The 23,394-nt window shown below is 32.6% G+C and overlaps 1 protein-coding gene across 1 annotated transcript in view; it reads left to right on the forward strand.

The window, feature by feature from the left end:
- Positions 1-1,755: 1,755 nt before the first annotated feature.
- Positions 1,756-23,394, forward strand: part of LOC142339440 (uncharacterized) — a 157,527-nt gene continuing 135,888 nt past the window's right edge. The window contains exon 1 of the mRNA XM_075389475.1: positions 1,756-2,262. The gene's annotated coding sequence lies outside the window, so the exon portion shown is untranslated. The remainder of the gene's footprint in view (positions 2,263-23,394) is intronic.

The following is a 23,394-nucleotide window of genomic DNA, read 5'->3' on the forward strand; positions in this document are numbered from 1 at the left end:
GAGTTTTTGATCTGACCTCCACGCTCCACAAAAAATCTAGTCGCGAGATTTTTGAAGGAGTGCTAATTATGGCTTCAAATTCGAAGATATTCGGTTGACCTTGATCTTAGCTCCCGCTGGTCTGACCTTGATTGTTGGGAGATATCAATTTACAACTTGATCACACCCACTTATCTTTCTAATGAATCAACAATATCAATTACGACCATTAAAAGCTTCAACTTGTTTACATGCAGGCAGAACGCAAATCCGATCAGAGTAGACGTTACCCAAATATTTGTAGCGACCACACTGTGGTTATAGGGTAACTACAATTGTTATAACTAATACTCTGTGTATGTTTAGAGATTATTTGCTGAGTTGTGTCGTCAAAGGAATTGTGATTGGATTGAAGGGGCTTTTTGACCGAACTGAAAAGCCTCCCTCTGTTCTCATTAATCTAAGGTGTTGTACTATAATCCTATCGCTGCTGTTCTACTTCAAATGAACCAAAACAGTATTCTCTATACCCGTATTAGCTATTCCCCTTTTTAATTCCTTTGCTTCCTTAGTTTTGTTGTTTTGTTTATATTTCTGCCTGTTTTCTTCAATATTTCACCTTGTTTTTATACCCTTTTGTGTCGCTCTTTGACTAGGTCTTTATGTAATTATTTGCGGCAAAAGTCTCAATTTCCGCTCTAATGAACACAAACTTGAATTCTTTCGTTTTAACTGTCTGAAATGGCAATTTGTTCAGTTACCCTCCAAAGGATAACTATATATGCCATGCGTGTCTGAAAGTTCAAACTAAACCTGTTAATCTTCACTTTCTTTGAAATTTTGACGTCACAAACAAATAAACTAAGGTTTTTGAAATCAATTCAAAGCTCCCTTTGAGCGCTTTCTCACATTAATTTTAACGATTTTACGATATTACTTTTTTCTCTTGCTCGCAATCTTCAAAATACGACTAACTAAATTAGCATAAACAGCAAAAAAAATTGCGACGTATGACGTTTAAATTTCAATTTTCAAAATCAATATTGCAGCTTTGTTATTTAAACGATTTGTTTTTGTTTAAACTGCTCAATTTTGTTTCGAAACTTTATGAACTTTTGAGCCCGAACAATTTATAGTGCTCGATACATTTAAAATGAAGTTTATAATAACTCGAAGAGGTTTCGAAGAACTAGTTTGTTCAAATTGTTCAGACTTTGTTCGCACAGTTTCAAGCAAGTATGTTACAACATGCTTCCCAACACGTGTCAGCACCTCATAAGACTTAAAATTGCATAAACTGAAATAATAGAACGCGCTCAAAACTTCGAACAAATTTCAAAGCTTGAATAGCAAAAAAGTCCCGATACAAACAAAATTTAATGTCAGTATTTTTTCCTATTTCATTTTTTCACTTTTTTGTGATCAGAAGTTGTTTGACAAGGAAAATTTGGCTTTCTGAAAAGAAAAAACTCGCTATCTGGTTTGGGGAATTGGAGGCAAAATGCAGATGGGGGGTAGCTTTATATACTGTTGTTTTGGGTATATGGATTACAAATTTAAGTTTGTTTACATTATTTTACAAGGATAATATTTATGACAAATACTGTCTTCCTCAGATGTTTATTGCCACTAATTCCATTAACTTTATCAGTTTTTTGTTAAAGAGGGAGAGACTTAATATTTAGCCGTCAGTTTGATTGTGTATATATAATAATGTTAAGGTATGCTAAAAGAAGGTTTTAAGTGGTTACTATATAAGAGTATTACAGATAGATGGAAGACTATGTTTCCTATTATGATCCCTCCTTCCGAATTTAATAACCCTCAAACCCACTTGGCATACCCTCCCATAACCATAACCATGCCCACATACCCCACATATCCAGACATACACTGCAGCACATAAGCCTACTTCACCCAAATAGTAGCACACTAGTTAGTACTAGTTAGGCCTTGTTCTACTATTACAGCCAACCACGAAGAGAAGTGATAATTTATACCTGGTTTAATTTGACGCCACTGAATAAATTATCCACGGCCATTTACATGCAATATAGTTAAACCCTTGCCGTACTACTTATAACTAGAGCTAGTTATTAAATTCACTTGCATAGCCTACCGCCCCCGGTACTTCACTTAAGATTTCCGGAAGATATCCCGGTTTAATTTGAAATGTCGACAATGTTATCCAATTTTGCTTTGGGAAACTTTGAATTTCACTCATGCACGCAACACTGGCTAAACGAAGCGTGAAACGTTTCAAAACAGTAATTAACCACTCAGGTAAGTTAATTATGTGCTAATAAAAGCCCTGGGGATTCACCTTTCAAAATAAAGAATCACAAGGATTATTTTGCCGGGAGCATACATTCAAAATTGAGGCAAAAATTGATACATAAAGTGTAAAATGTGACCAACTTTCTAACATGACACAAAAATTCTTTACTTAATAAATTATCATTTGCATGTAAATAATTAAAAATTGTGTTTATTTTCGAATCACGCCGATCGTTCAATTTATTTCACCACTAAGTCTTTTTAATCCCTCGCTTCATCTAAATGAGCATAAAATGGCGTTTATTGTCATAAATAATAGATCTAAAGTTTGATTAGAATTATTTTAAAGCTTTTGAGTCAAATTGTTCATCTCACTTCACCTCAGAACCAATTCTCATATATTGACTACTAAAGTTTAAATGGCTAAGTTTTGTTATCTGTATAGATGGTTGATCAAAATCTTTGCTGTCGAAGGTTTCTTTGTTTTCTATTCCGTCTAAGTATTTCCTCCTCAATTGTTTTTGACATACTATGAAGCGTTGATAATAGTGAATATATCATTCTTTCTTTTTGTTCAATTCTTGTTCTCGTTATCTTTTGAATCAACTCTTGTCAATTTGCTTCATACCTGATTCTTCTTTTAGATCTGGTTTTGCAAAGTTGTCTAAACCTGCTCCCAGGTCAAGGAAAAATCGGAATAATATGTAAGATAAGCGGTGAAAAGTTGATTTTTTTTCATCGCAAATTTTCTACATAATTTTGCGGTGAAATGCGTGGAATTATGTAATTTCACCGCTAGAGTAAGCGGTGAACTTACAAAAAGTCCCCACCTTTCACCTTTTTCGACGAATTACCGTCTCTACACGGATTCGAACCTCTCACCTCCTACATGTCAGCCACTTCTTCTTCAACTTCGCCACCTCTCACGAAATTCTAGGATATTTGTTTTAAATTTAAATCAAATTCACTCTACTTTCTGTAAAACGCGCGTTGAATTTTTGTAATGTTAGCAGTGAAATTACAAATTTTAGTGGTGATTTTTGTAAGCTCACCGCTTGAACAAGTGGTGAATTTACATAAATTCACCGCTTAAAAAAGTTTCAAAAAGATGTATGTAAATTTTCGTGCGTCTTTCAGTAAATGTATCTTAACTTCGTTGGACAAAAAAATTGGAGCGTCTTCTTAGCGGTGAGCTTATGTAATTTTGCCACTAATTTAGGAGGCGAATTTATGTAATTTCACCGCTTATCTCTCATATTTTGGACTCTTTTTTTCAAAGTGGGGAATTTATGTATTTTCACCAATAAATTCAGCGGTGAAATTATGTAAATTCGCCGCTATCGAGCGATAGAAATTTTTTTATCACCGCATTCATTGCGTGATTTATGTAATTTCACCGCATTCAACGCTTATCTTAAAACAATTTCTACATTAACCGCTTATCTTAACCGCTTACATAATTTTGCTTTGAATGGCGGTGACACCTCGGCCCGGGCGGTAGTCGATGAAAATGTTTTCAAATTTAGCTACATATTAGTTTTCATAGCTAAGTAGACAAAATTATATAATCGCTATCTATTTGATGTGAGTAATCAATTTTTTTGAAAAAAAAAGTTGTTGATACATATTTTGAAAAATTAGTTTATCACGTTTCTCCCGGAAATAATTATATTCATTTTTTTTAAAGTTAGCAGGCCTCAGTTGTTATAATTCTGCAAACAAAAGTATAAAGTTTTCTCTACTAAATTTTTCTCTGTAAAATATGCAATTCAAAAAAATAAGTGTTTCAGGACAAATATCAAAATTTCAATTTTCAATATTCTCCTGCTTTGAATTGCCTTGATATGACTGTCTTGAGCAAAGATTTATTTTCTTATTTTGTAAAGATATCATGCATTGGGTTGTTAATTTTTTTGGATTAGAGCTTTAAACCTCTGTATCAATACAGTGATTCTCCTATTTTTTCTTTAAGAGCGCGTTATGGTATATATATATATATATATATATATATATATATATATATATATGGCAAAAAAATTGGAAACCGTTTTGCTAAAAAGGTCAATCTTTGTAGCTTCATGGAGACTAAACAATATTTTTTAACAACGATGCATTTTTGTCAAGAAACCCATTCGTCAAGCATGATTCTGCGCAAGCGCGATTCTGTTTTTATGATTTTTTGGAGCCCTCTAAGAATACGTTCAAGTTTCAATTAAAATGGCTGATTTTCAGTCTCCGTTTTTTTTTAGATATGACCTTGTTAGGTACTTCAAAGAAAATTGTTAAAGCAACGTTAAAGGCCGAAGCAAAAATATTTTTTCTTAGTTTTCAGATGTTTTTTTCCAATGTTTCCAATTTTTTAGTACGGGCAAAAATCTGTGAGTAAATCAAAACCAAATCGAATGTTAAAATACAACTTTTTATGTATTCCAGTTGCTGGAAAATAGGTAATCTCGTGCTTAAGCAAACGACCCATGTGCTGTACACATCCAAAACGAGTTGCATTTTAGTGACCAATTTAATACAAAATGTTTTTTTGAGCTCTAGTCGTGGGTCTAATAGAAAACGAAATAAAAACTGGCAGAGACAAATACTTCAAGAATTACAACAAAGCCATATATGTAACTATAAATCTTTTGACTACCAAGAAATATATTTGACGGGAAATTTTTTGGCATTTCTAAACAGCATGACCAAATCAAATCAAAATTAAACAAACATTTACTAGTTTCATTCGATTATTTTTAATAATAAGTAGAAATCTTTTACTATTACTGGTAGAAATGGTTGCCACTCTTTTCCAATTGAATCAGAGGCTTTTTACAGAAAATAAAGTGATCGAAATAATTTTTTTTCTTTTTTTGAATTATTAAAATTGTATTTTCGACGCTCCATTGTTTTTGTCATCAAGAGGATGTGCGTTTCGTTTTTCTTTAATATGCTAATGTTTTGCACTCCTCGAGATAGTTTGTTATATCAGGCGTGCCATCAAATTTTTCTTTTTGAATTTCGATTTAAAACACTGATTTCAGCTAAAAGTTAGAGAACCCGTGTGGCCTATAGTTGATATTCCACCAAATCAATTGATATTTCAATTCGGGATCAGAATAATGAAAATAACTGGATCTGATTGTATTTTGTTTAAATTTTGTTGCATTTTCTAAGGGTAGAAAAGAAAATTTTTATTGATTATTTAAGTTTTAAGCCTGTTTATTTGACCTTTTTCTCCTGCCTTCGAGAGTTTTTGCAGATTAGTCTTCAACTGTCGTCGTTGAAAGTTTATTTATTTTCTTGAAACAAAATGTTTACTGTAATACTAATTTATTGAGAAGTATTCTTTGATTTTGCCAAGAGTTGAAAAATAGAATGTTTGAGTACTTTTCTCAATTTTTGTTCTAGTTCAGTGACATTTGTCATGCATAATTTTTGAGCGAAAAATTTTTGAATATCAACTTATTTCTGGTAAATGGCAAAGGTTAACTGAGTACGTTTCCCTTTTAAATAAAAACTAATGTTTAGAAGAGATTTTAAGGCCGAGATCCAATAGCGAGTTTAGTCGTTTTTTTTTTAAAAAAATATCGCAGATGCTTCTCTTTTCGTCCTATTTGTCAAAGATTGTTGCTTTGAACCTGCAGACCCGCTTTCAAAACCTTTAGGCTGAAACTTTTGTTTCCGCGGTTTATGAGATAATCTCTTAGGATGTTTCTGTTGTTTGCCTCTGTTTAAGCCTGGATAACTAGAAGAATATTGTTAAAATACTATAAAGCTCTCTTATTATCTATTAGCCTGTTCAGAATGTTAGCATTGAAACTATGCAAAATTTAGTTCTTAGTGAAATTTTATCAGCAACTTAATTCTATCGTTTATGTGGCATTTAATTGCTCAAAACAGTTATCCATTTAAACCGACATTAACTCGAAAAATTTAAGTTAATTGTGCTTAATTTTCTTCTTCAATTTTTCTCTAATTTTTTTAACATTGTATTCTGTGGTCCCACGTTGTTCTGTTTTTCTTTCCAAATGAAAGTATATAATCATTTGGGATTGTTGGCGGTATTAAAAGATTTTTAGAATACCAAAATGGTTCAAATAGTACATTGTTTTGAACTACTTAAATTTAAATTAAAAATTAAAATCAACAATTGTTTGAGAGCGTTTAGTCTCTTGCTCAAATGGTAGAATGCTTCTATTTTTAATGATTATGGATTCTTGTCAGGTTTGTATCAAGAATTCTCTGCATATGATCACTAAATATGCTTGGCTGAAAGCCGACAGAGTGTTGATGAATTTGAAAAACAACAGTTTGAGCGAGCTTCTTCTTCTTTAACATGATGTTTGATTTATTAATAGTAATTTGTTTCTGCGTAATCGCAGTGGAGCAGCATTAGGCTTCAGTAGCTTGTTCTCAGATGTCCTTTTTTCTATTATTCCCCACATCTGAGACTGTTCATTTAGTGAGCATGCATGCTCTTTTTTTGGTGACTATGGCCACTTTTTTTGCGTCTGAGACTTTCATGTGGTACGATGATTGCAGCCAACATTAGTCAGGCTATGGTCAACCTGAAGCCATGGTTAAGTAAGAGCTCATCCTTACACAGATAGCTTCACGGAGGCAGGAGATCGAACAATCGATCAATGGCGTCTTAATCACACACCTTACCTCTCGGCTATCGCGCCACCTCTCGGCTATTACGCCACAAATCACGAATTTTTGAGTTGTCAAATAATGACTCAAGCAAAAATCATATTGCTGGCCATCTTACTTTTGTTACAGGATAAACTTTCCATGCTAAGTTTTCAGGAAAGGAAGAGTTTTGATATAAGCATCGCAAGTTTTGTCGTTAACAATTTTTTGAAACAAATTCTGTTGGTTGAATCAGTTTTGTCGATCACTATAGAAATTTTTATACCACGCAAATAAACATGATAACGCGGTAGCTAATCATGAACACGCGGTAGTTGAGTACTTAATCATATAAGCATAAGCGAGTTTTTTTTAAAAAAAAAGTACAAATATTTAACAAAAAGAGCGATACGCAATTGTCATTGCATACGAAGGGAGCGGCAATCAATTGAGAGCTATGAGTAGAACCATAGAATTGTACTATAATCGTGTCTATGTGCCCCTGATTTCGAATCACATGTCCTCAATGCATCAAGAGAACCGTCAGGTTTGTTCCCCTTTTGACAATTTTTCCTCGGTTGGAAATGTTTGAAATTTGTGATATCTGAAAAAAAATAGAATTCCATCATTTGTCAATTTTTGGAATGAAAGTTGGCATAAAACGGCTTAGAACGGCGGAAACCCCTAAATGTGACCCCTGCTGACCTTGGGCATGCTTTCTCAACGCTCGAACGTTCAGCACTGCTTGGCACCCGGGAAAGAGCGTTCAAAATTTTCACCCAACCTTTTTCTGAAAAGTTTGTTTTGACTGGGGAGTCAACATGCAAGAGTGGCCAAGAAATGAAACCATGTATTTAGACTTACCGATACAATTATTGAAATACAATTGCAGTTGGGTCCGGTTGAGCTGAGCTTTGTTTTGCATTAATATTTTTTTCAATAATCTTAATATTTGAAGCACCTCAATTTAGTGCTGAGCTAATAAGTGAAATATTGAAAAACATCAAACGACCTTTCAAACCCCCTGATCGTGTCTTTCATACCCATCTACCCACCCATCACTATATATGTATTGTGATTGTGGTGGTAATAGTAGTAGTAGTGGTGGTGGTGCTATTTAATCCATAATTACCGCATTCTGCCTCCATTCTCGGTGGTAACTGACAGATTCAAATTTGCGGCGCCGTTTCCAATTTGGGTCGCTGATTTAGACAGAACTGAGCTACCGCCACCCCCACCACCACCACCACCCTCACCACCACCACCACCATCACCATAACCCACCTTCGCCATAAAACCCCTCCTTGCCTTCAACACACTGTTTCCTCGCACGTAAAGAGGTTGGTAGATTGTTTGTAATAGTGATGATGTATTTCTCTTTCTTCTCTCTGTTTTTGTTCATCAACTACCTTATTTCCCCTCCCCGTTTTACCCTTTCCCCTTCAATTAATTGCACGCTATGAAACTCAACGGGTGTCTGTGTGTGCAGAATGTTCACTTTTGCCTGTCATTATGAACTGAAATGACTTTACTAATTGTATGACGTATTCGTTTTTGAAGACAGACTTAGAGTGAAAAAAAAGCGTGAAACCTAAAAATTGGCGGCAAACAGTCACCAAACATTGTATAAAAATTGATAAATTTAAATAGAAGTTTGCGGAAAACAGTCAATGTAATAATGAAATTGACATATTAGACCTCAAAAGGCTGATACGGTTATTTGTTTAAAAAAACTAATTATTCTGCGCCAATGAGCACTTTGAAAAGACCGTTCATTTAGAGTAGTATTAACATCGCAGAGCCCATAAAACAAATTAACGAGAAATGATAATGCATTTAACTGTGCATGTGAAAGGTCAGAGGAAAAGTGAAAATATGATGAAAATAATATATACTATAGGCTGCCAAAGAAATAAATAGCAATTACTTCCAAATTTTCAAAGGGATGAAGGAAAAACAATTAATCAAACCCAATTTTCAAGGAAAACGATCTTTAACAAGAACATATTGGAATTGTGCTTTTTGAAATCAATTTGAATGAATAATCTAGTGAAAAATTCATGCAGCTATATAATATCGAATATTGTTTGTACTGTAGATAGTCTTACCAGCGAAGGTAAAAATCAACTAAAATGTGTTTTGCTGTCGAAAACCTTAACAATACCATCCATATAACCCTAGTAGAGAAAAAATGGGAAGTTTATAAATAATTATATAATTGTTCACATATTTTTGTGAAACTGCTTCATATATACTAAAAGTTGTCCTTTTTTATTGTCTTTCCCGTTTGAGGAGCGCACAGTTCTTCCTTATATTATCGTATAAAACCAGTTTTAACTAAGCTTTTGATACAAAAAATCCATAATTTATAAAAAACGACACTAAGATTGGACACAATCATACTCAACTATGAAGTTCACAAAAATATAAACCACGATAACTCCTGGAAAATTTGGAAATTCAAAAAAAAATTAATATAAAGCTCTACGCTTTTTAAAGATACCACTCACGGTTCTATACCAAGAATACATCGACTGGCCAAATTTGAATGAACTAAAGAAACCCATTTGTATTTAAAGTTCCTCCCCCCACTAAGTGATGTCGGCGCTAAAATTTTTAATTTCTCAACAAGCTATAGAAAAAGACATCAAACCCGATCAAAAATGTCAATGATGCATTTATTTATAACACGTTTTTTTGCAACAAGTTTTAAGAAAACTCTTTTGAGTATGATTATCATAATTTAAATTCAAATAAGTAGTTCGTAATCAAAGGTTACTCATCTTCTGAAAACTCAAATAAACTCCCCTGCTAGTTAAGTTTCAAAATTCAGCTAGATACTAAGACTTTTTTCGTTACAGCTCGACAAAAATGACGTTTTCTGCAAGATAAACTTTTCTGAATTACCATCTGCGATATATTGATGTTATACTTTCTAAACCGAATATTGGAACATTCCGTGCCATGCAAGGAGCAAGCGAGCCTTCTTGTTTTGATATAAAGATTGTTCGTTTCTATCTTGCTTTCATTTTGGTTGCCGTGCTTGATTTTGCTGAGCCAATTTAGTTGAGCCATTCAAAACGAATTGTTTTCCTGTTTTTTTTGCACGATTAATCAAAATAATTATAAATATTTTATAACATAATGCAGAAAATGACAAAAACTTCAAGAAAAACTAATAAATTTATAAAAATTTTGAACTTTTTCTGAAATAAATTTAAAAAATAGACGAAGTTTCAAAATAAACTATATATATATATATATATATATATATATATATATATATATATATATATATAAAAATTATCAAAAGAGTTTTCGAGTTTCCTGAACCGTGTTTTTATCCAAATGCGTTATAACTAAATGCTTTTTAATGAATTTTGTTACTGAGCTTGAACTTGAACTTTTTCAATAGTTTTTGGAGAATCAAAAAGATTTTGTGCCGACCAAACTCTTTTTTATTTTTTTTGTTCTCTCAATTTTGGCCGATCGTTATATTCATCGTAGAGAACCGTGAGTGATATGTTTAAAAAACTCTTCCAGTGTAGAACTTGAAATTGAAATATATTTTTGGATTTCCAGTTCTTCTAGGAGTTTTAACGGTTTAAATTTTTGTGAACTTTTGATAGTTGGGTATGTTTGTGTCCAATATTAGCGTCGTTTTTGCTAAATTTTTTAATTTTGGTATCTAGACCTTAATTCAAAATTAAGGTCTTGATACCAAAAATACTTGTTTCTCTGTTTTTTGTATCAGTAGTTATTTTGATGTCCTGTCCTATTTTGTTGTCAATTTTATTTTCTTATTGACTTCATGACTTTTCACGTATTCTGTTAACAAAAAAGCAGATCTGAAATCAGCTAACCTTGATTTTGCTTTGCAAAACAGCTTTGTCCTTTTTATTCTAAAACATCCCCTTTTGGATAGCTTAAAAGCAAGAATATAGAAACAGAAAGCAAAAAAACTCTATATGAGACTTTTTTTGACAAAGTAGCAAGGAAAATATGCGTTCTAAAAACTAAGTGGCTAGTATTCATCGCCGCATTTTGAGAGATATTTTTCTATGTTACAGCAAGGAGTTAAAGTTTTGATAGCTTTTAACAGTGAAATTAAGAAAAAAAATCCGTTACCAATTTTTGTTATGGGTTGTCATATCTTTATGCTGTAGTTTTTTTTAAAAAAAACTCCGAGACAAATATATTTATTTCGAGCATTAAAGCTAAAAACTCAAACTCAAAAAATAATGTTGATTTTGATAAGGCCTTGAAATAAACACTAACAAGTTGAAAAAGAAGACGATATACTTTACTAGAGACCATTTCCGCAAACTCAATTGTTTTTGTTTGGACAGAACTCTTAAACAGAACTATTAAAAGTGAAAACAAAATAACTAAGGAGAGCTGAAGAGCGGGCAAAAATTAGCATACTTGATTTGGCTTTGCAAAACGGCGTTGTCTTTTTTATTCCAGAACATAGCTTGACATTTTTATGGCTTAATAAACAGGAATATAAAAGCAAAAAGCAAAAAAAAATTCTCTTTGAGAATTTTTTTTGTCAAAGTAACAGGGAAAATATGCGATCCAAAAAAACTAAGTGCCCAGTATTACTCTCCGCATTTTAAGAAAAATTTTTCTATGTGACAGCAAGGAATTAAAGTTTTGATAGCTTACTTAACAGTGAATTTAAGAAACAAAACTCCGAGACGATTTTTTATGGGTATTCATATCTTTATGATGTAGTTCTTTTTTAAAGAAACTCCGAGACGAAAATTTGTTTGAGCATCAAAGCTAAAAACTCAAACTCTCAAACAATTATGTCGACTTTGATAGGACCTTGATATAATTATTGAAAAGGTGAAAAATAAGACGATATACTTTACTAGAGACCATTTCCGAACCCTCAATTGCTTTTGTTTGGACAGAACTATTAAACCAAAAATTTCAGAATGAATCCTTGTCGGTTGGTGTTCAGTCAATTGTTCGTGCAGATGAAATGCATGCTATCTCTAAAAATTATTGTATCTTAATTTTTCGAGTTGAATATTCGCTATTCTTTTCTTTGACTTTTCAAAAAAAATAATAGTTTACCATTACTAGACAGATTTCAATTGAATTTCTTCCATTTTAATAATACCTAGACCAATATCTAAAATAAAGACATTTGATATAGAGACATTGACAGAACGACAAAATACTTGCTTTTCTAAGACACACACGAAAAAGGAATCCACTAGTTGTCGGAAATGATTGAAGTTTGACCAACATTTTAGGTAAAATGATCTAATACTAGACTAAGTATCCTGAAAACGTGGGTAGAAAATGGTTTAAAAATTTTTCCAAAAGAGCAAAGTTTTCGAAGTTTCTTTCTTTGCAGTTAAAACTCTAGACTCAGATAGCTTCAATTTGATACCACATATGCTTGTCTGTGATGTTCACAAAAAAGTCAAAAACTGTCTGAACAGTAAAAATGGGGCTTGCATAAAATTTGCCAACTTCATTCAAAAAATGTGCATAAAAAATCACACATTTTTAAAACATTGCAGTAATGACAACCATGCGTAAAAAATAGCCAATAATTTTAGGCCGGGCACAAGGTCAATTCAGCAAATTTTCAATCTGCAAAAGTTTCAGCACCGCCTAGTCAATTATTGGCCATGAATCGATCATGCATATTCGATTTTGCCACGCATTATCAAGACCCATACTTAAGACTCCAGTCATAAGTTTGTACGAAAACCCGTTACACTAAGTGATTTCAGTTCAACTTTGCTACGAATTTAGATATATGTGTACTCACTTTTCTCAAAGCGTGTTTTTGGGGCTAACGCTAAATTTGGGACAGTATGTTGGCACTAAATTCGATACCGTAAGTCACCAGTTTCCACACTGTAAATAAATCCATTGCACGCCACCCTTTCACATGTGACAATTTCTCTCTTGATTTCTCTCTCGATGTCATTAGTTGATTTAGAAGAAAACAAGTAGCTCTGCAGTTACCTGTTAATATTGCATATTTGCATATTGGCTGCATAATTAAAGGAAAAAAATGCTCCAGAGTTAATCATCGCGTCTATCCAAGATGCATCGCATATCAACGGAAAGAACAAAATGTGCCCTCAACTCTCAACGCTATCCAAAATGGAGCAATTTTTGCTGTTTTGAACCTATTCTTTTAGAGTGAAGAGAAAGATTCGAAATCTGAGAAAAGTCATTACAATAAAACGACGTTGAGACAAAAATGGGAATATTATCCTCTTTACCGCCTTTTTAATGACGTTTTCTTGGTCGGATGCAATGATTAAATTCAAACTAAGCACTGTGCTGGGGCTGCTCAATAAACTCAGCGGAACCCAAAATTAACAGTCTGGTTCCAGTTTTACTCCGGCCTTGTTTGGTTACTCTAATTCCATTGAGCAAAAATCTCGTTTTATCTAATAGTCACTCGTTCTATTAATAGGACTGTAATTTTAATTTTGATTTAAATTAAAAATAACCTTTGTGATAAACTATATTTGATATCGTATTGACGTTTGAAACGCTTCACTGTTCTTGCCAACTTCTTGTAAGAAAGCACAACTAAATGAAGAACTTTTCACCATCTAGACAAACTTAACAAGAGAGAACTAAATTTGATTTATGTTCAAATTATATTCAATCAGAGAGCCAACTGTTATTCCTAACAGCTTCTAATGGTTCCAAATCCAATACTTGTACGCAATTCAAACTTTTCAGCTAAAGTAAATAATCAGTTAATTGCCATTTATAACAGCATTGGTTGATCAAATTAAAATCAAAGTTTTTAATTGGTTGATCGAGTAATAGGTTTAAGTCGAATTTTACACCATAAATGTCGGTTAAGAATGAAAATTTTAGCAAAAAATGGAAAATAAAGGAAAAAAATGCACTTTTACACAAAATAAGTGTTAGAAGCCGTACCACTAGATTTGATGCAAAAATGTTTGTTGGGTTCATGGATGGCTTGAGGCGACCCCATCGAGGTGCTAAAATCTTTGGTCGCGGGGGTTTTCGCTTCCCATAAAGGGGGATAGACAAATGTTCACTCCCAAAATGTAAAATTTTTCAGTTTTGGGTTTTTTTCTCAAGTTCTGTCAAGTTCCAAATTTTCAGAATTGATCTTTATTTCTGTTGGCCAGAAGGCTCAGACTTCACACTGAAGCGCCAACACAATGACTATTCTTTGATTTTAATTTGAGATTTGGAAAATGGTCGTGGAAAAATACCCACATATTTCTCTTCTGACAGATGCCAACGAAATTTGACTCGTTTTCTGACTCTCACTTCCTAATACAATAAAAATGTTTAACACAACAAAAATTTTAATAGAGAATTATTGAAAATTATCAAGAACTTCAACTTTCATTGGCTGTCATTTAAATTACAGACAAACATTGGGCAAAACAAAATATATCTCCTTAAATGGAATAAAACGTTAGGGATTACTAAAATAAATTGGAAAAGTTATACTAGTTAAAACTTCTATTGCTGACGTTGAAGATCAAAAAATGATGGACAATCAAATTTTACAGTGAGAGCAACTTACGATAAGCGAAGCTATTTAAAACTATTAAATGTTAAAGTTAAACAAGGACTTCTTAGCATTTTGAGTTCGATAATAACATGGGTATTAAAAAGTATAAAAAATTGAACATAACCTTAATGCAGTCTGATAAACCAAAGGTTTTTGGCTGCCATGTTTCTTAGACAGTTTGACAGTTTGATAAAAAAACATATCCAAAAAATTTTTTTTAAGAAAAATCCAAAGCTGTTACTTTTAAAATATCAAAAAGATATCTTAATGTTTCCTAATTTTCTTCATTTATCATTATTACTTGCAATGTTAGCTAAATGTGAAATATCTTTACTAACACAAAAAACAGTGCTAACACTAAAAATTATAAAAAAGTGTACTGCATCTGTTCACCATACCTACAAATCAAAAAAGCATTGTTGTCGTATCTGTTCTCGACCGTTTTCCATACATTATCTTCAGATGTTTTACTTTAATTTGTTTCGTATTTTTACTTGGAGTTACGTATTTGTTTTTATTCACTCAATTAAACTAAATATTTAGGTTAAAAAAACACTTCATTACGCCGCAGTGTTATACCGAAAACGTCACGGGCAAAGATGCCCGATCTGTGTGTCTCGTGTTTGTTTTTCCTATGTTAATACAATGAAAATGCAACAATAATGCGGAAAATAGCTACTTCAGCAAAAACTGGCAAAATTATAGGGAATTGCGCAAAAGTATCCAAATTTTAGCTGCGAAACAAAAGTACAAGCTTTGTATCCTATTTTTCGCGAATTCTTTATCACGAATATGCTCCATTTATGTATCGCTTTCCCACGCAACGTAACTCGATTTCGCACTATAATCCGCAATTAAGCATTATTTCATGCGCGTATAATTTCATGCGCGTATTTCATGCTTAAAAGTGATTATTAAAGCTTTATTACTACAAACAAGTCTTATTACTACTTTATTATTACTTATAAAAGCGTTCCTACCCGGTTTATTGAATCCACACCAGTCCCACTTTGACAAACAAAGCCTTTTTTGAGCGAGGGATTTTTCGTTTAAAAAATCAGTTTTTGTGGCACTGGGACGTACAAAAAATATTTCACAAAAATAGATATGACCACTGAAAATAGATTAGGCCGATGAAAATAGATCTGGCCAGTGAAAATAGATTTGGCCCGTCCCACTTTGACAAACAAAGCATTTTTTGAGCGAGAGATTTTTCGGGAAAAAATCAACCTTTATGGCTCTAGGACGTACATCATATATTTCAAAAAAAGTGCAAGAGCAACGCTTTAAGCACTTTGTCAACAGCCGCTTACATTGGACAAAACATTAATCAAATATCTATCATATATCTACTATCTCATTTACGAGACCTATATAGCAGATTGAGAAGTTTTAACGGGAAGAAGAATAAGTTAGTTTTTATATTTGAAGAGCTAAAATTGAGATCTTCACTCTGCTCGCAAGTAAATTAGTTGCCAATTTGAAAAGCTTTCAACTGTTTTATTAACTATAAAAATTTGCTTAGAAACATATTTGCATAAAGTTTTTTTGGCTATTTAACTGAGACCTTATCGATCTCGAAGAATTGCCCTAAAACTATTTTTTGCAGTCTGATTCACTTTGGCTCGGTAAGGTGACTGAATGGTTGGTAGGGCGAAGCCTGAGGGGGAAAATATTTCATTAGGAAGCTTTAATTGACGTCATTAGATGTTATTATATACCATCTTTCAGATTTAAACATAGAAAATGACGCTAATATTGGTAAACTTTTGATTTGACGGTTAGTATCAAATTGTTGCCAAACCAGTTGAGTGCAGCTGCCTGAAATTGCCAAATTTGGTACAAGCAAAGAAGTCGAGAGGGTAAAATTCGTTCCAAAAATCAAAAGTGTCAAAACAATAACTTTGCATAAAAAAGACGCATGTTTGCAATAATTGCTTAAATAGAGTAATTAGTAATTCTTTCTCAGCTTTTGAGAATGAAAGAACAAAAAACTACCCATAGATTTATTGTAATTAAATTGAACAGCTTAATATAATTTCATTTTGCAATTTGGTCAAAAATAGGAAATAATTTCAAAAACCTTGATGAATAATTTGGGTGACAAGGTACATTTTGAACAGTCATAACTTACAAAAAACAACAACACATTAAGTATTAGATATTCACACAATAAATTGGAATCGATACAAAAATAAATAATTGCTCACAAAAACCGCCAAAAAATTTGAAGCACTCAAAAATTCAACAGTAAATTTTTAGACCTGATACTTCTTGAGATAAAACAAATTACTTCCAATTACCTATTTTTGCTTTAACTTACTATATTCCGTCGAACCAAATTTCTTACAAGTACCTCAAACCCAACAAACCCAACCCCCAACGTTGGAAAGCTAAGTCTTCGATTTCATTAATGTATCTGAACCTATTATATTTGAGCTAGGAAAAAGAAGCCTCAGTTTTGATATAAAAGGTACTTGCAATAAACAGTTAATCTGTGTTAAAATGGCGTTCAGAACCTTAAGATATGTAATTTTCTCACCACAATAACCTTACTCAGATCTGACAGGTCATCAATAGAATTCAATGAAGCCTTGTCAAGTGATGCCATGAAGCTGTTTAAGGACACTGTGCTAGAAACTTTTCAACAAACTTAACAATTCTCAAAAGAATTTTTCAAAAAAATTGATCCAATTTTTATTGCAAAAGTAGTAATTTAAATGGACGTACAAAATCATTAAGGCAACAGAAAAGGCCCGATTTTGCTACGGGCAGCCAAATGAAGATGTGATAGATTTTTTCCCGAAAAAAAGTTGAGGCTTCCACAAATTATTCAAAATCAAAATTTCGAGAGGTTTAGACACATCACAACACTCCATATACTTGGTAGTAACAAATTATAGTTTAGAAACATGAAAAATTTAAAAAAAATAGCTAAATTTTGAAGCTTAAGATTAGAAGACGTTTCCGAGGGAGGAATTTTCGACAACGAAAGACAGCTCCTGTTTTCCAGGACCTGCTATAGTAGAAACTGTTGTAATGATTAGTTTTAGATACGTCTACTGGTGGTAACTACCAGGTTTTGACCGCCAGAGAACCAAAAATAATTCAAATATGTGAGATGTTTTCAAAAAATAGGTTGAATTTTTTGATGCAGCGTATACCAATGGCTTCTGACCTCCAAATCTAGAAAAAAATTGTCCAATTTTTAATTAGAAGATGCACATTAAAATGAACTTACAGAATGACTAAAGCAACAGAAAACGGTCAGAAGCTAACACTCTTTGCTACGAACAGCCAAACAAAGTCTGAAAAAAAAATCCCGACAAAAGTAAAAAAAAGTTAAAATTTTCACAAGTTTTTCGAAACCAACAATTCTGGCTGTTTGAGCACATCAACACAATCTATACACTTGTTAGTAACGAATCAAAGACCAAAAACTTTTAAAAAGTGATTAAGAGCGAGATTGTGATGCTTGTAAAATCAGAAGACGTTTCGGAGGGAAGAATTTTTGATCACGAAAGACAGCTCCTGTCTGCCAGGAGACAGTGAAGTAAAAACTGAGCAACCGAGAAGAAAACAAAAAATGCTATTATAAAACTCGAATAAACATTTGATCACTTTGCCAACTATATTTATTGCTCAGTGAATTAAAAACAGAATAAATATTAATTTTGACTTTTTTCTGAAAATTTCCTCAACATTTTTTGATGATATTTGTCGGATTTTCAAGTCAATTTTCCCTTCTTGGTTAACAAAAACCACTTGGATTCTACATCAGTGCCCCTATTTATAGAGCCCCTGAGTTTGCCAGTCCAACATTGATATACCAGCTCTTTTTGAGCGAGGGTTTTTCGGAAACGAACCGATGGCTCGGTTTTTCGACTTTGTTTTTAAAGTTGTTTTTAATTAAATGGCTTTAATGCATAAAAACTTCAATTAATCTTCAATAAAGTGCTGATTTTAGAGGATTAAATCAATTTTGCGAGCTCAAAGTGCGCGCTTTTCTTTTGGCTTAATTGCGGATTAGAGGTACTTTCATTGCAAATAATAGATACGTAAAATGAGGAAACGTGCTACAAGACTCGTCACTCATTTTACAATGTGAAAGTTCTTTTATTTCGCAAAAATGGCTAAACCCTTTTTCGAAAAAAAAATGAGATACAAATGATGTCTCCTAATTTCGTTCATTTTATGTATCCAATTTTCGAGCGAATTTTACAAAGGCGGAAATTTTGGGGTATGCCTCTGCGGTCTAATGTTTGTTCAATTCAATTTAACAGACGGGTTATTTTTAATTTTAGCTAGAGATCTGTGAAGTTGGAGTATTAAAATTAATACAGATATTTCTGTATTCAGAGCATCAAACAAAAAAATAGCAATCGACTGCAAATTAAACTGCATAAATGTTTCTCAATTACTATTGACATTGCACTCTAACTCTAACTTGCGATTGACCTAAAAACGATTGATGAAAAATTAATAATTCATGTTCAAGTTCTTCATATTTTATCGGCAATTTTTATTGTAATTGGATCTTTTCTCTTTGTGACCCCACCCCCACACCCCCCCCCAAAAAAAAAAATTAAATGCATGCATACTTTTTGCACCACCCAGTACTGGGGAGCAAATATACGGAAAGGATCCTTTTTATTTTATCTCAGAGTTTCAATTCCTCCTTTTCTGGATTGATTGTCATCTCAGCAAAGTAAAAAAGAAGCTGCTCTAGCTGGTCTATTAGAACAGAGTAATACGGACGACTTTAAGAATTGATATGAGTTGATGCTAATATATAGATCTATAGCTCAAATAGAGTTTCAAAAAATGTTCTTGATTTTAAAGACTAAAAGGACTGAGTCGCACGTGTAACAAAGCAAAATAGTTTCCGACCGTTTGCAACTAGCTTGAAAAAGTTATGGACAGTTAGTTTTTTTAAGCAGATTTTTAATTAGAAATGCAACAATTCATTGATTATTTTGTCAAAACAGTGGACAAATATGCTCCCTTAACGAAAAAACTTCCGCAAACACATCAAGAAAATGCATGGATTAACAACAATAAAAAACGACTAATTACAAAAAGAGATAGATTGTTTCAAAAGTGGTTAAAAACTGGCTCTGAAGTTGATCATGATCTCTACAAAAAATCTCGTAATATGATAACTGACAGTATTAGAAAAGCAAAGTACGCATATTACCAAAATACGATATCCAAAACAGGCGCTCAAGGAATCTTCAAACTTTTTCGACAAATACAACATAAAAGAACGTCAAGTTTAAAAACAACTATTGATTGAGATACTTTCAATGAATACTTTGCTTCCATTGCTACTGTATTGTCCGACAAACTTCTTGATTAAAGAAAAAAGTTCCTGCCACCTCGCGAAATTCAAAGTTTTTACCTAACACCTGTGCCTTGTTCTTACATAAATGAATCGATAACCCATATGAAACCAAAAAACTCTTGTGGCCTAGATACAATTCCGATCAAATTAATAAAATTGGCTAGCCCGATTGTAACTCCGTTCTTAACAAAACTTATAAATGATTGCATAACAAATGGTATTTTCCCTAAATGTCTTAAACGATCTAGAGTCATACCGCTTTATAAATCAGGGGATGTTCATGACCCGTCAAATTATCGGCCAATCAGTCTGCTGTCTTGCCTCTCAAAAATTTTCGAGAAGGTACTAAAAGCGCAACTGTATCGATATTTTATTAAATTTAACATCATTAATGATTCACAATTTGGATTAAGAGAAAAAATGAGCACTGTTGATGCTATTGTTCATTTGTGAGAGTATTGGTAAAATTGAAAATTGCTCAAAAACTGGAATTTTTCTGGATTTCAAAAAAGCATTTGATACCGTAAATCATAAAATTTTGCTTGAAAAACTTGAAAGGTATGGTATTCGTGGGAAAACCCTAGCTTTGTTTGAAAATTACCTTAATGATAGATTTCAATGCGTAGAAATAGATGGAAATTTTTCAAATTTTTTTTTGGAGATGTCTACAGGTGTTCCACAAGGATCAGTATTAGGGCCACTGTTGTTCTTAGTTTACATAAATGATCTTCCTAAAGTAGTCACTAATTTGAATAAATTAACTTGTTTTCCGTTTGCCGATGGTACATCAATAGTTGCAAAAAATTACGATATGAATGATATCAGGTGTAGTAGAGACGAATTAGAGGAAATTGGTGACTGGCTTCTATACAACAAACTTAGTGTAAATTTTGATAAAATAGAATTCATGGCGGTGAGTCACAGTCGTAAAATAACATGTAAAATGAAACCGGAGATTTTAGGCGTTATGCTCAAAGAAGTAAATCGTTTGAAATATTTGGGTATTTTCATCGATAATCAGCTGAAGTTCAGGGAACATATAAAATATGTCTGTAATAGACTTTCGAAGCTCTGCGGCATTCTTTATTGCGTAAAACATTATATTACCTCAGAACAAAAAATTTTATTTTATACAGTTTTTGCTAAGCCAATTATACAATATGGAATATTAGCATATGGGAATGTACCAAAGTTTACACTTGATCCTATTCTGAAAATCGAAAAATCGGTTTGTGAGAATAATTTACAACAAAAGAAAGTTTGAGTCGATCAGCTATTTGTATGACGAAAGACTTTTAACAGTACATGAGCTCTTCGTTTATGACCTCTTTAAACATTACATGAAAAAAGCACCGGAAATTATTAAGAATGAAACTGCGCATTATTATACACGTTATGCCAAATCTAACTTGATTGATATACGACGATCTGACTCGAAATTTAAACTTGACGCTCGGCTGCGAAAATTACTTAACCTTTTACAACTTTGGAACGTTGAATTAGATACTGACAAGTACAATACAGCTCAAACTAGGTATAAGAAAAATTTTAACCATAATTTTTGTAACGCTTTCATATCTCGAAACATTCAATTAGTAGATGAAATTTTTGCCGTGAAATAATTCCTGTCCCATTAGTAGGCATTTATTTATGCCCCATTTGTAGGCATTTATTTATGTTCTGTTCGCTGTAAATTTATGTTTTCAGGCCTCCCTTGAAAAGCATTGTGCTTTTGGATGGTCTGTTTTGGTTTGAATGTATGTTCACCAAATAAATAAAATTATTATTAATTAGATTAAGCAGAGAGTTCTTTACTGCCATGAACTAACTAACTTGCATAAATAAAAATAACATATAACATCTGTTGAGCATAATCACATTGCAATAAAAATAAAGATTTAGGGTTGAACAGATTTAAGACAAGTTTTTGAAATTTTTGTCCTTTATTTTTGGATGTTTTACTTAAATTTTAGTATTTTCTGATTTTCTGAGTTTGTTTTTTTCTTTCTTCTTTCATAAACTTGATCTATAATCTAATTAATTTAGGAATATACAGCATATATATCTTCTACATTTCTCAATTAAATAACGGAAGATATCCAATTTCAAATCAGATTAATATATTTGAAACTTTTGAAAACTTTGGACCTAAATATCTACTCAACAGGGAAAAAACAAACTGGATACCGCTCTTCAAAATTTTTAATAATCGATTCAGTTATCTAAGGCTTCTTGTTGGTACGACCTTTATATCTCTCCGCAAATGATACCGATTGCCCAAAGTTATCATAATTTTCTTAACCACCATTTATGGATATTTGAACCAATTAGGTTTAGAGGGGTGTCTCAAACGCTGACTAAGCGTTAAAATTATAGTTTTTTACTGACATGCGTTAGGGTACTCTTTTTGAAGTCGCAATAGATCACTATGTTGCAGTTTTTGTGTGTAATCAAAAGTGCTAATTTTGAACATGATCTCATTCTCTGTATGAAGACCTAACTGAAAAAGCCAAACCAAAACGACAAAAACTTTGCAAAAACTTTTGGTATCTTCGATTTCAAGCGTAAGAAAGTGTCGGTGCATTCGGTTTGCTCGGTATTGTGGGTTTTGAACGTAAGCAAGATTCGGTATGTTTGGTTTTAAAAGGTTGGGTATGTCCGATAGTTGAACGAAGATATCGTTAGTTTGTTCGGCATTTAAACTTAAAAAATTATCAGTATATTTGCTATTTAAACGTAAGACATTGTCGATATATTCGGATTTAAGCTTAAGAAATTGTTGATTTTTTACATAGAAAAAAAATGATTTTCCTGTTTATAGTGTAGTCAAATGTTGCGATAGAATTTTTTTTTTGCAGGTATTTCACGTACTTCATAGAGAAGAATTCTTAAAGAATGTGCAAAACTATTGAAAATTCTTCTTTAGCTCAGTTTCAAAATTAATTGAATGAAAATATTTCATTGTTTTTTAAAAATGAAAATTGTAAAATACTTGTAGAACATCGATGAGAATGCTGTTGATTAATTCACGTTTACTGAGTTTTGGCATACAAAGTTTTTGGCTGGTTGCGTTTGTAACCGAGCAGGCCAAAAAATTTTTTGTTCGGTCTGCTGGAATAGTCTGCTTTTAAAACGCTGAGGCTAAGTGGTTCTCTTCTCAACAACACCGAATCTCTTTTATGCTTAAAAAACAACAATAACGAATTTCTCTTACGTTTATGAAACGGCGATTGATACCGAACCTCTCTTACGTTTCAAAACGACTAAACGGAACGTTTTTTGTGCTAAATACCAAACAAAATCGATGATGCCGACTGAAAAATTGAAGGAACTTTCGAAGTTTTTGTCTAGAAAGAAAACGACAAACCCGGTGATGTTTCAAAAATGACCATTTCTCTACTGGGAATCTATGCATGTGTTTGCATGAACGATGTTATTTTTTATTCTAATTTGGTTAAAGTCTACGCTTCTCTTGTTAAACCGACAATAACTGATGGTTCTTATGTTTTCAAGCCGATTACTGATAGTTGATACCGCTAGTTGAGACAACCCAACAAAAATGGCGAAAATATTTGTACGAATTCTTCGGTATCTTTGGTTTCAAACGTAAGAAAGCTTCGGTTTG

This window comes from Convolutriloba macropyga, chromosome 5, assembly GCF_964194025.1.
Source record: "Convolutriloba macropyga chromosome 5, txConMacr16.3, whole genome shotgun sequence".
Classification (NCBI taxonomy): Eukaryota; Metazoa; Xenacoelomorpha; order Acoela; family Convolutidae; genus Convolutriloba; species Convolutriloba macropyga.